We start from the raw sequence: 12,672 nt of genomic DNA on the forward strand, positions 1-12,672 counted from the left end.
GAATTAACTCGTACTTCACCACTAAGAAAATAAGGGTTGATAAGGTGGATCCCTGCCGAACACCGGCGACAATATCAATTGGTTGCTATAGTGTGAATAATCCGTCATTGAAATTCGCATATGACGGTTTCATTATTATTTTCTTAGACAGGCAGCCATTTAATCTCTGAGAAATGTATTTTTGACTTAAAAAGCCGCCACCAGTGATGGTTTCATTATTCTCTTCTTAGACAGGCAGCCAATAAATACATGGGGAATGTATTTTAGATTTAAAAGCTGCTTTAACTGTGGCAGATTTCTCAACAAGATAGCTTCAGCGTTAAAAATACAATTTTTCTGGCTGCCATGCTACAGCAATTGCGGAACAGACGATCTTGCAAGACTAGAAGCTACCATACAAATTCACTGATATGAATTCGTGGGGGTTGTCGAGGAAATTGGTTCGAACCAAGAGTTCTTTGGGCGATAAAAATGTTCGACATCTTTAAATCGTGAAGTCCTGATATTGTATCATCGATTTAATTGCAGGCTGTATGCGATAGACTGACATTTTGGCTTAGGTAGTCATACTTTGCTTGCATCGGAATGTTGTATATACCTGTGGCAAAAGCGAAAGATTTTCGTCCTATTAGACTGTTATCCTTTATGCTAATGAGATTTACAGAAACATAGAGCAAAGATTCCTGGAGATCATCTGTCGCGGAAAGAGCATGCATATGTGTTAGCAGTGGCAAGACCACTGAAACAGCCCTTCACGACCTAGTCGGCTACATAGATAAGTTCTGGAGTTTGACATCAATATTTACTGAAGGAAGTTTATACCTGCATACTAAAATATACATTTCTAGAGGCTTGGGATCCATTAATCTACAAAGATGGGTCAACAGAGTAACACCTCCTTGAGTTGTACTGTCATCTCTACTTTAGAAAACAGCCATCTGGAAGAAAAGACAAAAAATGGACGCGTATCCTGATGACGTGTTTATTGCGGTTATGGAAATATTTTCCGCCGCTTTCAGAGATTAACTTCAAGAAGCTTCACACATGAAGTCGAAGTGTCCTACCGAAAGTGTTCTAGACGAAAATCCGTCTAAAGGCTGGTTCTAAAGGGTGATTTTTTAGTTAATATCCTTTTGGCAATATTGGTTTAAAGAGCTCACGCACGTTTCGAGTTTTGTTTCACTATCAAACATTTTCAGTTTGGACTATAATTTAACCATGAATCATATTACAAACGAACAACGCTTCCAAATTATTGAATTTTATTATCAAAATGCGTGCTGTGTTTAGAAAGTTCATTGCGCGCCTCTTCCGTTGAGTGACGAAGCTCATTTTTGGCTCAATAGGTACGTAAACAAGCAGAATTGTCGATTTTGGAGTGAAGATTAGCCAATAGCATTGCTGCATCCAGAAAAAGTCGCAGTTTGATGCGGTTTATGGTCTGGTGGTATCATTGGACCGTACTTCTTCAAAGATGATGCGAATCGTACCGTAACTGTGAATGGTGGGCTATACCGTGAGATGATATCCAACTTTTTTTGCCCAAAATGCATGACTTGCATGAAATGTGGTTTCAATAAGACGGACACAGCACACGTAACAATAGGCTTATTGAGAGGCGAGTTTGGTGAACACTATTTTACGCATGTCCGTACTACTGCTGTAAAAGCAGAACTACTGCTACAATTGCAGCAACTAACTACTAATTTTCAGCAGATAGTGTGTGCTATTTTCAGCAAACTTTTTTCTATGAGTGTAGAGAAAATTGAACCACACATACACACCTTTACACAGCAACACACAAATTTATTTACCATTTGAATTTCAAAAAGTAAAAGCGTTCTAAGTTTGGCCGGGCCGAATTTTTGGAACCCACCACCATGGATTCAGCTAAAAATTTATGCAAAACTAGCAGAACCGGGCCCGCTCCGCTGCGCCTTCGTTAACTCTTTAATATCTTTTTAGGGTGGGGACACTTCGCCCTGAATGCGGATATCGAATTCGTGCCATTGTAGCCTATGGCGCTGAACGCGTTCGAATCCTGGCGAGAACATCGAACAAAGCGGTGTTTATCCCCTCTTAATGTTGGCGACATTTGCGAGGTACAATGCCATCTATGGTCATTTCAAAAATGTTCCCCAAAGAGGTGTCGCACTGAGGAACGCCGTTCGGACTCGGCTATAAAAAAGGTCCCTTATCATTGAGTTTAAACTTGAATCGGTAAGCACTCATTGATGTGTGAGAATTTGCCCCTTCTCGGTTCCTGGTGGTAATGTTCTTCCTTAGGGTAATGTTCTCATTAGGGGAGGGATGGCACCTCAGACATTTCCACTTAAATATGTATATCAAATTCGAGCTGCTCTTCCAAATCCCATTAATTTAAGCCCCATATTGCGATGGCCGGTCAATATGAACCGTTTGGAGGGTGTTTCGGGGTTGGGGCGGCCACCGGCCTTTTTTACAGAAAATAGATATCAAAGTCGTTCTTTATTTCCAACGGAAATAAAATTCAGTTTAGGGGGTGCTTTGGGGTGTACCCCAAAATACTTGGCTCCAAAATTAGATAAAAAATTCGTTTTCTACTCCAAATACCTTTCATTTGAGTCCCATATTATCATAATGGGTCAAATTACACATTTGACTATCTTTAGGAGGCAAAGCGCCATCTAGACTTGAACGCAAATTTTAAGTCATATTCGTAATCTACTCCCTAATACTTTTTATTTGAGTCCCATATAATCATGGTCGGCTAATATGACCATTTAGAGCTATTTGGGGGTGGGCGATCTCCCGTTACTTGGACCTTATGTTTTATGCCATATTTGTAGTCTACTGCCTAATACTTTTCATTTGAGTCCATATTGACATGGACTTCGAATATCTCTGTTTAGATGAGTTTTGGGGTTGGGGGGGTATTGAGTACTCGAATCCAAATTTTAAAACCATATTTGTGTTCTGGTCTCCAATACCTTTCTTTTGATACCCTTATTGTGCCCATTGGACCACTTTCGGATATGGGTGGAGTTTTTGCGGTAAAGGGGAGGGTCCGCCTCAACCCGATATCTAAAAATTATATATAGCCTAACCTAACCTAAGAAAATCGGTTCAGCCTTGTATCATATAGTCGTAATGGGTCTATTGGCGTTTTTGAGGGGTGGGATGACCCCCTATACTTCGATCTGATTTTGTATGCCAGATTCGAAATCTACTCCGGAATACCTTTCATTTGAGCCCAACATTGAACGTCCAATATGTCTGTTTGGGGCACATTTAGGGTTGGACTCAAATTTTAATACCATATTCGTATTCTACTCTCCAACACCTTCTTGATTTTGGGTTGTGTTTTTGGCATAAGGGGGAGGTTCCGTCCCCCTTTCGGTACCGAAAAATTATTTAGCCTACGTTTCCTTCCAGACCAACCTACACAATATTCGAACATTTCAAGAAAATCTGTTCCGCCGTTTTTCAGTCTATACGGAACAAACAAACCGAGTCCCATATATCAGTGATTGGCCCCCTATGGCGGCCCCCCAGGTACTTAGTCCCTACTTTTATTATTAAATTTGTATTCTTGAATACTCTTGAATACCTTTCATTTGAATCCCATATTATCCCGATCGGTCCACTTTTAATTTTCGGTAATACTTTCGGGTAAGGGGAGGCTCCTCCCCCTCCACGATATAAGATAAATCTAGTTGTAGGACATAATTTTATTGTACATTCCAAACTCCTGTCAAACAAGCAAAAATTAAAGCTTCTAGGAACCGAACAAGGTAGATCGAGAGACCGGATTACATAGTAGCTATATCAGGTAATAGACTGATTTTGGCCGTATTTCCGCGGCTTCCAGGGGCTCAAGAAGTCAAATCAGGATATCGGTTTATATGGGAGCTATATCTAAATCTGAACCGATATAGCCCATTTGAAATCCCAAATGACCTAGATCGATATTAAATATTTGTGCAAAATATCAAGTGGCTATCTTTAAGCGTTCAACCCTACTTGGAAGTCATAATAGATTAAATGTGCAAAATTTTAACTAAATCGGACGAAAATTGCGGCTTTCAGGGGCTATATCTGTTTACAGACTGATTTGGATCGTAACATGCTAATTTTCGGCTAAATGGTTATATGGGAGCTATGTCAGGTTATAGACCGATTTGGAGCGTACTTGGCACAGATATTGGAAGTCCTAAAAGAACACTATATGCAAATTTCAGCCAAATCGGACAAAAATTGTGGCTTCCAGGGGCTTAAGAAGTCAAATCGGGAGATCGGTTTATATGAGAGCTATGTCAGGCTATAGACCAATTTGGACCGTACTTGGCGCAGTTGTTGAACACTGTGTGCAAAATTTCAGCCAAATCGGACAAAAATTGCGGCTTCCACGGGCTCAAGAAGTTAAATCGGGACATCGGTTTATATCTTAATCTGAACGGATATGGCCCATTGGCAACCCCCAATGACCTACATCAATATGTAGCATCTGTGCAAACTTTCAAGCGGCTAGCTTTACGCGTTCGACCGCTTTCGTGATTACGACAGACTGACGGACGGATGGACGGACATGGTTATTGCGAAATTTGAAAACAAAATTTTTATTCCATTCACATTTTTTTTTGGTATGTCACAGATTACAATTGAGAACTTTGTTTTCCCTTCCGAGAGTATTTTTGAAATTTAATTTATTTATATGATACGACACCCTTTTCTTTCAGTGGCAGAATAGATGGCCATGTGGACTTTGGGTGTGCCCCGAAGAACTAGTACTATCGAGAAGGTTACCGGACCACTTTATTGTGTAACAAACAGAAATTCCTGCTATTAAACTGCTGGTTGGATGGCCTATATATAATGTCATATATGTGTATTAGCCATCTATAATATATTCTCTTTACAGAAAAAATTAAGGGATTTAAGCAAGTTTTTTCAATAAAGACTATTTAATGAAAATACTTTGTTTGACCATAAAATGCAACAAATACACTATTTTCACATTTTTTGACTTCCAAACTGTATAACTTTTAACTAGATAATCAGATACAATCAGACCTGGGTCAAAATTGCAAAAAAAAAAAAAAAAAAGTCGAATATCCCCGAAACCAGTGAAGATATTGTAACACCTCAAGCGGATTTTTTTGGAGGGGTGTTTGAGCACTATCCAGCAAAAATTTGGAAATCGGATCACGAACGAAGATTTGGTAGCCCCAACAAATTTTCAAAATGATAAGTGACCAAATTTAGGGGCCTGCCAAAAGGCGCCCGGACAATGTGTGGTCTTGAAATTTTGCACTCGATCTCGCTAACACTTCAGCTCGAACAATTAAAAATTTCAAAGAGATGGCCATCGAATAACTGATGTTCACAAAGTGAGGGTTGCAAATGCTCAGGAAATTTGTGCTCCAATCTAGACTTGAAGAGATTTACCTCTCTCTTTGGCTAAAAAAAAATATATTGATAGACTTAAGGTTGCACGTAATGACTTCTAACAATCATTCTAAAACGGTTTAAATATAGCCATATTTAAATATAATTGTCATATAGATCGATCTTCTGCAATAACTTTTTATACCCATTACCATAGGATAGGTGATATATTCATTTAGTAATTCCGTTTGTTACACATCGAAATATCATTTTCGACCCTATTTATAAAGTACTAGCCGACCCGGCCCGCTCCGCTGCGCCTTCTTTTACTTTATATAGAACAAAAGTTTCCTTGGAATATTTATTTTCGACAATTAAAGATCTTTTAGTGAAATACCATGCTAACTTGACTAACAGTTTAACAATATAAGTGTCTGTATCTGAATCCCATATGATCTTTATTGGTCTACGAATTTAAGTTTGAATGTAAGGTGTACTCCATTCTTAAAATACTTCATTTCAGTCCGATATTCTTATGATGTCTGATTTAGCGGTGTTTTCGGGGGAGAGGAGGCCCCCCAGATACTTGGCCCTGAAAAAATATCAGCATCGTGCTCTTCTCTTAAATACCAGTTATTTAAACCCTATATTGCCATTTGCTTAAGAGGAGTTTACAGGTAATCAAATTCGTTTTCTAATCTCAAATACCTTTCATTTGCCATATGTTGGCATGGTCGAAAAATTGTTTCCCATTGGGGATGTTTTGGGAAAGGGGTGATGCCCTAAATACATCAACCTACATTTGGATATCAAATTCGTATTCTACTTCCAAATACCTTTATCTGAGCCCCATATTGCGACGGTCGGTAAAAAATTGCTGTTTGTGGGGTATTTTGGCAAAGGGGTAGACCGCCTGAAAATTAGTCCCGAAAATGGGTATCAATTCTTGCTTTACCCCCCAATACCTTCCATTTAAGCTCCACATTGACATGGTCGGTAAATATGCTGATTTAGGGGTGTTTTGGGGACACTAAGCCCTGAAAATATATCAGCAACGTGCTCTATTCTCATATATCTATATATCATTTATTTAAACCCCATATTGCTATTGACCTCAAAATTGGATATTAAATTAGTTTTCTAAACTCATTTAAACTTCTTATTGCAAAAGACAGCAAATATGTCCGTTTTGGGATATTGGCCCTAAAAACTATAAATATTTAGTTCCACTCTCCTTAAGACCCAAATTGTCTTGGTGAGCAAATACGTCCTATTTGGGGGCTGTTTTGGTGGTGGGACGTCCACTAGACAGTTGGCCCCTAATGTTGATATCAGATACGTGGTCTACTCCCACATACCTTTAATTTGAGCTCATATTTCCTTAGTCGACAAACATAACCGTCTTGGGGGTGTTTTGGGGATGGGCGGCAACTCAGTGAGTTGGCCTTGAAAATATATATCTGATTCGTGTTCCACTTTAAAAACTCTCTTATTTGAGCCACATATTGCAATAGTCAGTAAATACTTACTATTTGGGTGGTGTTGTGGGGGTGGCGCGGCCCCGTAGACACTTTTCCCGAATATTGATATCAAATACGTGCTTTACTCCCAAATACCTTTCATTTGAGCCCCATATTGCTATGGTCGTAAATTTGTCCCCTTTGGGGGAGGTTTTTGGTGAGAGGCGGCCCACCAAACACTTGGTCCCATATTTGGATAACAGATTCGTATTCTACATTTAAATACCTTCTATTTAAGACCCATGTTCCCATGGTCAGTAAATAAGTCCTGTTTGGGGGGTGTTTTGGGGAAGGGGTGGACCCCAAGAAACGTGGTCCCACATTTGGATATCAGTTTCGTATTCCACTCACAAATACCTTTCATTTGAGTCCCATATTGCCATGGTCGGTAAATATGTCCGATTTAGGGGTGTTTTGATGCTTGGGGTGGTCCCCCTTACACTTGGTCCGACAATTGGATATCAGATACGTTTTCTTATCCTAAATGCTTTTCATTTGAGTCCCATGTTGCCATGATCGGTCTAAATATATGTTTGGTAGGTTTTAGGATTTTTATATATAAGATATATATTTGTGATCGGCGTAAAATTCTAAGATGATTTGACGATATTTGTGTGTCTGTCCGTCCGTCTGTTGTGCCTTAAAAAATTGAGATATTGAGCTGAAATTTGGCACAAATACGTCTTAATTTTATTACGCGATTTCCCTGAAATTTGAAACAATGAGTTATTTTAAGCCCGAAATCCGACCTAAATATGGCTTAGATCGGACTATATTTAGATATAGCTGCCATATAGACCGATCTGCTGATTAAGGACCTGGAACCCATAACAACTGCATTTATTACCCGATTTCGCTGAAATTTAAAACAGTGAGTTGTTTAAAGCTTCCCGACATCCGACACAAATATGAATCAGATCAGACCATATATATATAGCTTTCATCCAATTTAGGGCTTTAATCCCAAAAAAAAAAGGATTTATTGCCAGATTTCGCTGAAACTGTTACTTGTATATGAGTACTCGGGACCTGAATTAAATATGATCGAGATTAGCCCCTATTTAGACATAACTATGGTTATAGTAGTGGAGTTAAAATAAAATAGGATGATTGCTATATCCGTGGTGGTGGGTCTCGAATGTTCGGCACGGCCGAACTTAAAACGTTTTTACTTGTTATACAATACTTATAAAATGCCTGCTTTACCCGAATGCACTGAACATTGAATTTAGCTGCCACACCGACTACTTCAATTAAACTTCTAAAGTTCTTAAAAGCATTTTTGCTAGCAACGCAAATATTTGCATGGTGGTGGGAATCCATAATTTAGCCTGAAACTATTGTATTGTATATTATTATCTAAAAAAAGTAATCATGAAAAAAATTCGGAAGAAGTGAACACAGTACCAGACTTATTCTGACTAATTCGATGTTGCAGACATCCTGATTTTTCAACTTGCAGAGAAAATAGCGTTGTATTCATGGGAGTAAGTTCACAGAGTTTGGACTAACCATGCATAAAGTCATCTTAATGGTTTTCCAAATATTTATCTTGGCCACAAAAGACCATAGAAAAATGCGACTGGTTTTATGGGAGTTTGTCGTTAAACTTTTTTATATAAATTATCAAATACCTATCAAATATCTATCCAATTAGCACCACAGTGCATCTAAACTTCCACCAGACGAAAAATGAAGGAACGACATATGATGAACAGACAAACACCACAGCAAAACTAAGCAGCCAGCAATGGCAGACAGCCAGACAGATAGTCAGGAACAAGTGTCACGTTTTCTTCTTAACACGATGCTGCGGTTGGAAAGGCAAGAGATGATATTACTGCCATAAGCGAGCAAATTCTGCCCGTCTGTCGGCTCATCGTTCTTTCGCAGGATACATTCGTTTGTGCTTCTGTCATCCATCCTTAGATGCCGATAGCCAGTGATGGCTGCTTCCATTCGAAGCCAAACAGATAGTCAGCCAACAATTCAGGAAAAACAAACCAGCCAACATTTGACTTTTGCCTTTAGACCAATGCGGACGTGCTTACAACACTCTGTGAGTGTGCGACTAACTTTCTTTCGTTTTGTCGTCGTCCTCTTGCCTTCGATTGAGTGTGCATTTGTTTTAGTCGTTGGTGAGAAAGGATCCGCGTGTGTGTCGTTGTCAAGTGTTTTTGTTGTCCTCAGGTTAGTCGCTCGGTGTTCTCTTCTTTGTCGGTTTTTTCTGTTTTCGAGAGTAAAACTTGAACTTTTAAGTACATGAAAATTTTTTATTTGGTCTTTGTGAATTCAAATCCAGTGAAATAGCTACTGTGGCAAGGAAAAAGTTTCCAATGATATTTTACGTGGAAAATCTGTAAATGCGTCTAAAAACAACAACAATAAAGATTCAAGGATAACAAATCACAAAATAAAATTATAAAAAAGTACAACAATAACAAAGATCAGGAAACCTAAATGATATAATTATTTAATTACATCCCAAGTACGGATATACGAACTTTTGGCGGTGCATGGGTGGTTTCAGACCACGCTTGTGTTAAAGACCTTTTAAACAGCCAGAAAGTGAGATTAGAATGAAAGTGTTGTTTTGAGAAGATTAAAAATATTTGAAATTGTTAAATGAATCGGAACATACTTCCCCCACCGGCAAACAATTAATTTCCTATTATGAAGTGCTTGGCGTTTTTGGATTAAGAATTTATTCTGTATATATTTCTTTTCATACTCTTTCACCAAAATAATTTAATTTCCTCTTCTTTGCAAACATTTGTGTGGGTTTTGTGTGTACTTGTAATTAGGTTGAAGTTTTGTGTTGTTCAACAAACAACAAATCTACATGTTAAAACTGAATATGACTTCTTTTGATAAACTTTGGCAGGTGTCTCCATGGCATACATAAGGTTGAACATATTCCCTAGACCTACGATTTAATAAAATATCATTTAAAGATTGTCATATCCATTGTAACTGTTCGAATTTTACATGATATGCAAACACTTGTATGGTAATCTCCATTATCATACATTGGAGTTTTTATTCAAGGAATGTATACTGATTAAATGATTTGGTTTACAAAATAATATTAGTGCAGGGAACAGCAATCTGGTGGACAGCGTTTTAGAAAAGATTTGCATATTCCAGGCGAACTGGTTTCGTAGGGAAATCCCCCCGGTAATTCCCTCAAATTCCGCCCGTTTTACGATCCCACTATCCCGACTCCGATCCTTGGAATTCCCGAGAAAAATTAATTCTCCTTAATCAAGTGAAAACAAATAAACATTGATATTGTAAAACACATGTTCCACATTTAAACAAAATCCAGAATATTTTTAGCGTTTAGGCTAAAAAGAATATGGGGGCGATATAAGCTACTTTGGGTATTAGAGGGCATGTATGTGTATTTTACATATCAAACAATTGGCAACTTGGTAATATCGAACTATCGGCCTAATTGCGATTCCTGTCGGCTTACATCAATAAGGGAGAAGGTCCCGGTTAGCTGAGCTGTTGTTACATTGAACTAGCTGGATGGTTCAACGGTAGGGACTACCTACTTCCTTTTCCTGTTACTGCGGTATCCCAATGGACGAAAATATTAAAGTGAGTCCGATTGCAGACTGCCACTTATACCTAAACTATGCTAGGGAGGAAACACTGAACTACTCGTAGAATCATATGTTACACAAAATTCTCCAATGAACATCGTCCCGCCGGATTCTTGTTGGAACCGTTTGGTAGAGCGGACTTTTTTAAAAGTTATCTCCGCAAGAATTCTCTGCAACTTGTAATAAGTACACTTAACCAAATTTTTTATTCAAAACACCAAAAATGTTAGCTAAAACAGCAGTTTTTGTCTGCTGAAAAGGGGAAAGCAGACATTACTTCAGCAAACAAAATCAGCTGTTTTAAGTACAAAAATCTGCTGAAAAAAATGTTATGCTATTTTTATGCTTGCCGGGTACTTGTTTTTATTAAGTTAAGCATTTTTTAGACATTTTTTTGGAAGAGATGATTTTAATTTGTGGAATATTATTGTAAAGAAGCTACCTGATTCATTACTTGGTATACATTTCGAAATGTGGCTGAACTCGCATTTTTGTTATTGCACTACAAATATGTACACATGCCACTCGTGTACACATTAGTAGAGGTCGTTTGTTTCTATATTTAAAGAAAAAATATTATGTATGCACTCATAGAAAAAAGTTTGCTGAAAATAGCAAACACTATCTGCTGAGTGTTATTAGTTAATTGTGCTGCTATTGTAGCAGTAGTTTTGCTATTACAGCAGTAGTTCTGTAATTTCAAAGCAGCAGGCTTATTGCTGAAAAGTTTGTTGTTTGCTGAAAATGACTGTTGCTTAATTATGGAGGGAAGTAAAAAAAAAAAAATAATAATATACAAATGTAAATGTGTGTCTCATGAAAAAAAGTTAGCTGAAAATAGCAACAAATAATGCGAGCTAGCTCAGCCACAGTTCCAAATGTATACCAATATCCATCCATTGGTAGCTTCTATACAGAAAAATTCCACAAACTAACATCATCTCTTTCAGCAAAGTTTCTAAACCATTCCCTAAAGTATTCAAAACAAGTAAAAGCGGGCCGAATCTTATATACCCTCCACCATGTATCGCATTTGTCGTGTTCTTTTCCCCGCATCTCTTCTTAGGCAAAAAAGGATATAAGAAAAGATTTGCTTAGCTATTAGAGCGATATCAAGATATGGTCCGGTTTGGACCACAATTAAATTATATGTTGGAGACCTGTGTAAAATGTCAAATTCGAATACGAATTGCACCCTTTGGGGGCTCAAGAAGTCATATGGAGAGATCGATTTATATGGGAGCTGTATCGGGCTATAGACCGATTCAGACCATAATAAACACGTATGTTGATGGTCATGAGAAAATCCGTCGTACAAAATTTCAGGCGAATCGGATAATAATTGCGACCTCAAGGCTCAAGGCAATTGTGGCTCAAGAAGTCAAGACCCCAGATCGGTTTATATGGCAGCTATATCAGGTTATGAACCTATTTGAACCTTATTTGACACAGTTCTTGAAAGTAAGAATAAAATACGTCTTGCAAAATTTCAGCCAAATCGGATAGGAACTGCGCCCTCTAGAAGCTCAAGAAGTCAAGTCCCCAGATCTGTTTATATGACAGCTATATCAGATTATTAACCGATTTGAACCATACTTTGCACAGTTATTGGATATCATAACAAAACGCGTCGTGCAAAATTTCATTCCAATCGGATAAGAATTGCGCACTCTAGAGGCTCAAGAAGTCAAGACCCAAGATCGGTTTATATGACAGCTATAACAGGTTATGCACCGATATGGCCCATTTACAATACCAACCGACCTACACTAATAAGAAGTATTTGTGCAAAATTTCAAACGGCTAACTTTACTCCTTCGGATGTTAGCGAGCTTTCGACAGACAGACGGACGGACGGTCGGACATTGCTAGATGGACATAAAATGTCGCGACGATCACGAATATATATGCCTTATGGGGTCTCAGATGAATATTTCGAGTAGTTTCAAACAGAATGACGATATTAGTATACCCCCCATCCTATGGTGGAGGGTATAACAAGTAACTCGTAAACATAAAAAATAGCATAACATTTTTTTTGCAGATTTTTGTACATAAAACAGCTGATTTAGATGGCTGAAATGTTTGCTAATACAGCTGCCCTATGTTTGCTGAAACAGCAGTAGTATCTGTGTTCCCAGTCTCAGCAGACAAAAATTGCTGTTTTAGGTTGC

General features: G+C 38.2%; 1 protein-coding gene across 2 annotated transcripts in view; it reads left to right on the forward strand.

Annotated features, from left to right (window-relative positions):
- Positions 1 to 8,918: 8,918 nt before the first annotated feature.
- The window catches only part of LOC131994042 (uncharacterized), a 130,574-nt gene continuing 126,820 nt past the window's right edge, over positions 8,919 to 12,672 (forward strand). The window contains exon 1 of one of the 2 annotated variants that reach the window (XM_059360150.1): positions 8,919 to 9,316. The gene's annotated coding sequence lies outside the window, so the exon portion shown is untranslated. The remainder of the gene's footprint in view (positions 9,317 to 12,672) is intronic. The other variant, XM_059360149.1, reaches the window with a different exon arrangement.

The sequence above is a fragment of the Stomoxys calcitrans genome, chromosome 1 (genome assembly GCF_963082655.1).
Source record: "Stomoxys calcitrans chromosome 1, idStoCalc2.1, whole genome shotgun sequence".
Taxonomy (NCBI): domain Eukaryota; kingdom Metazoa; phylum Arthropoda; class Insecta; order Diptera; family Muscidae; genus Stomoxys; species Stomoxys calcitrans.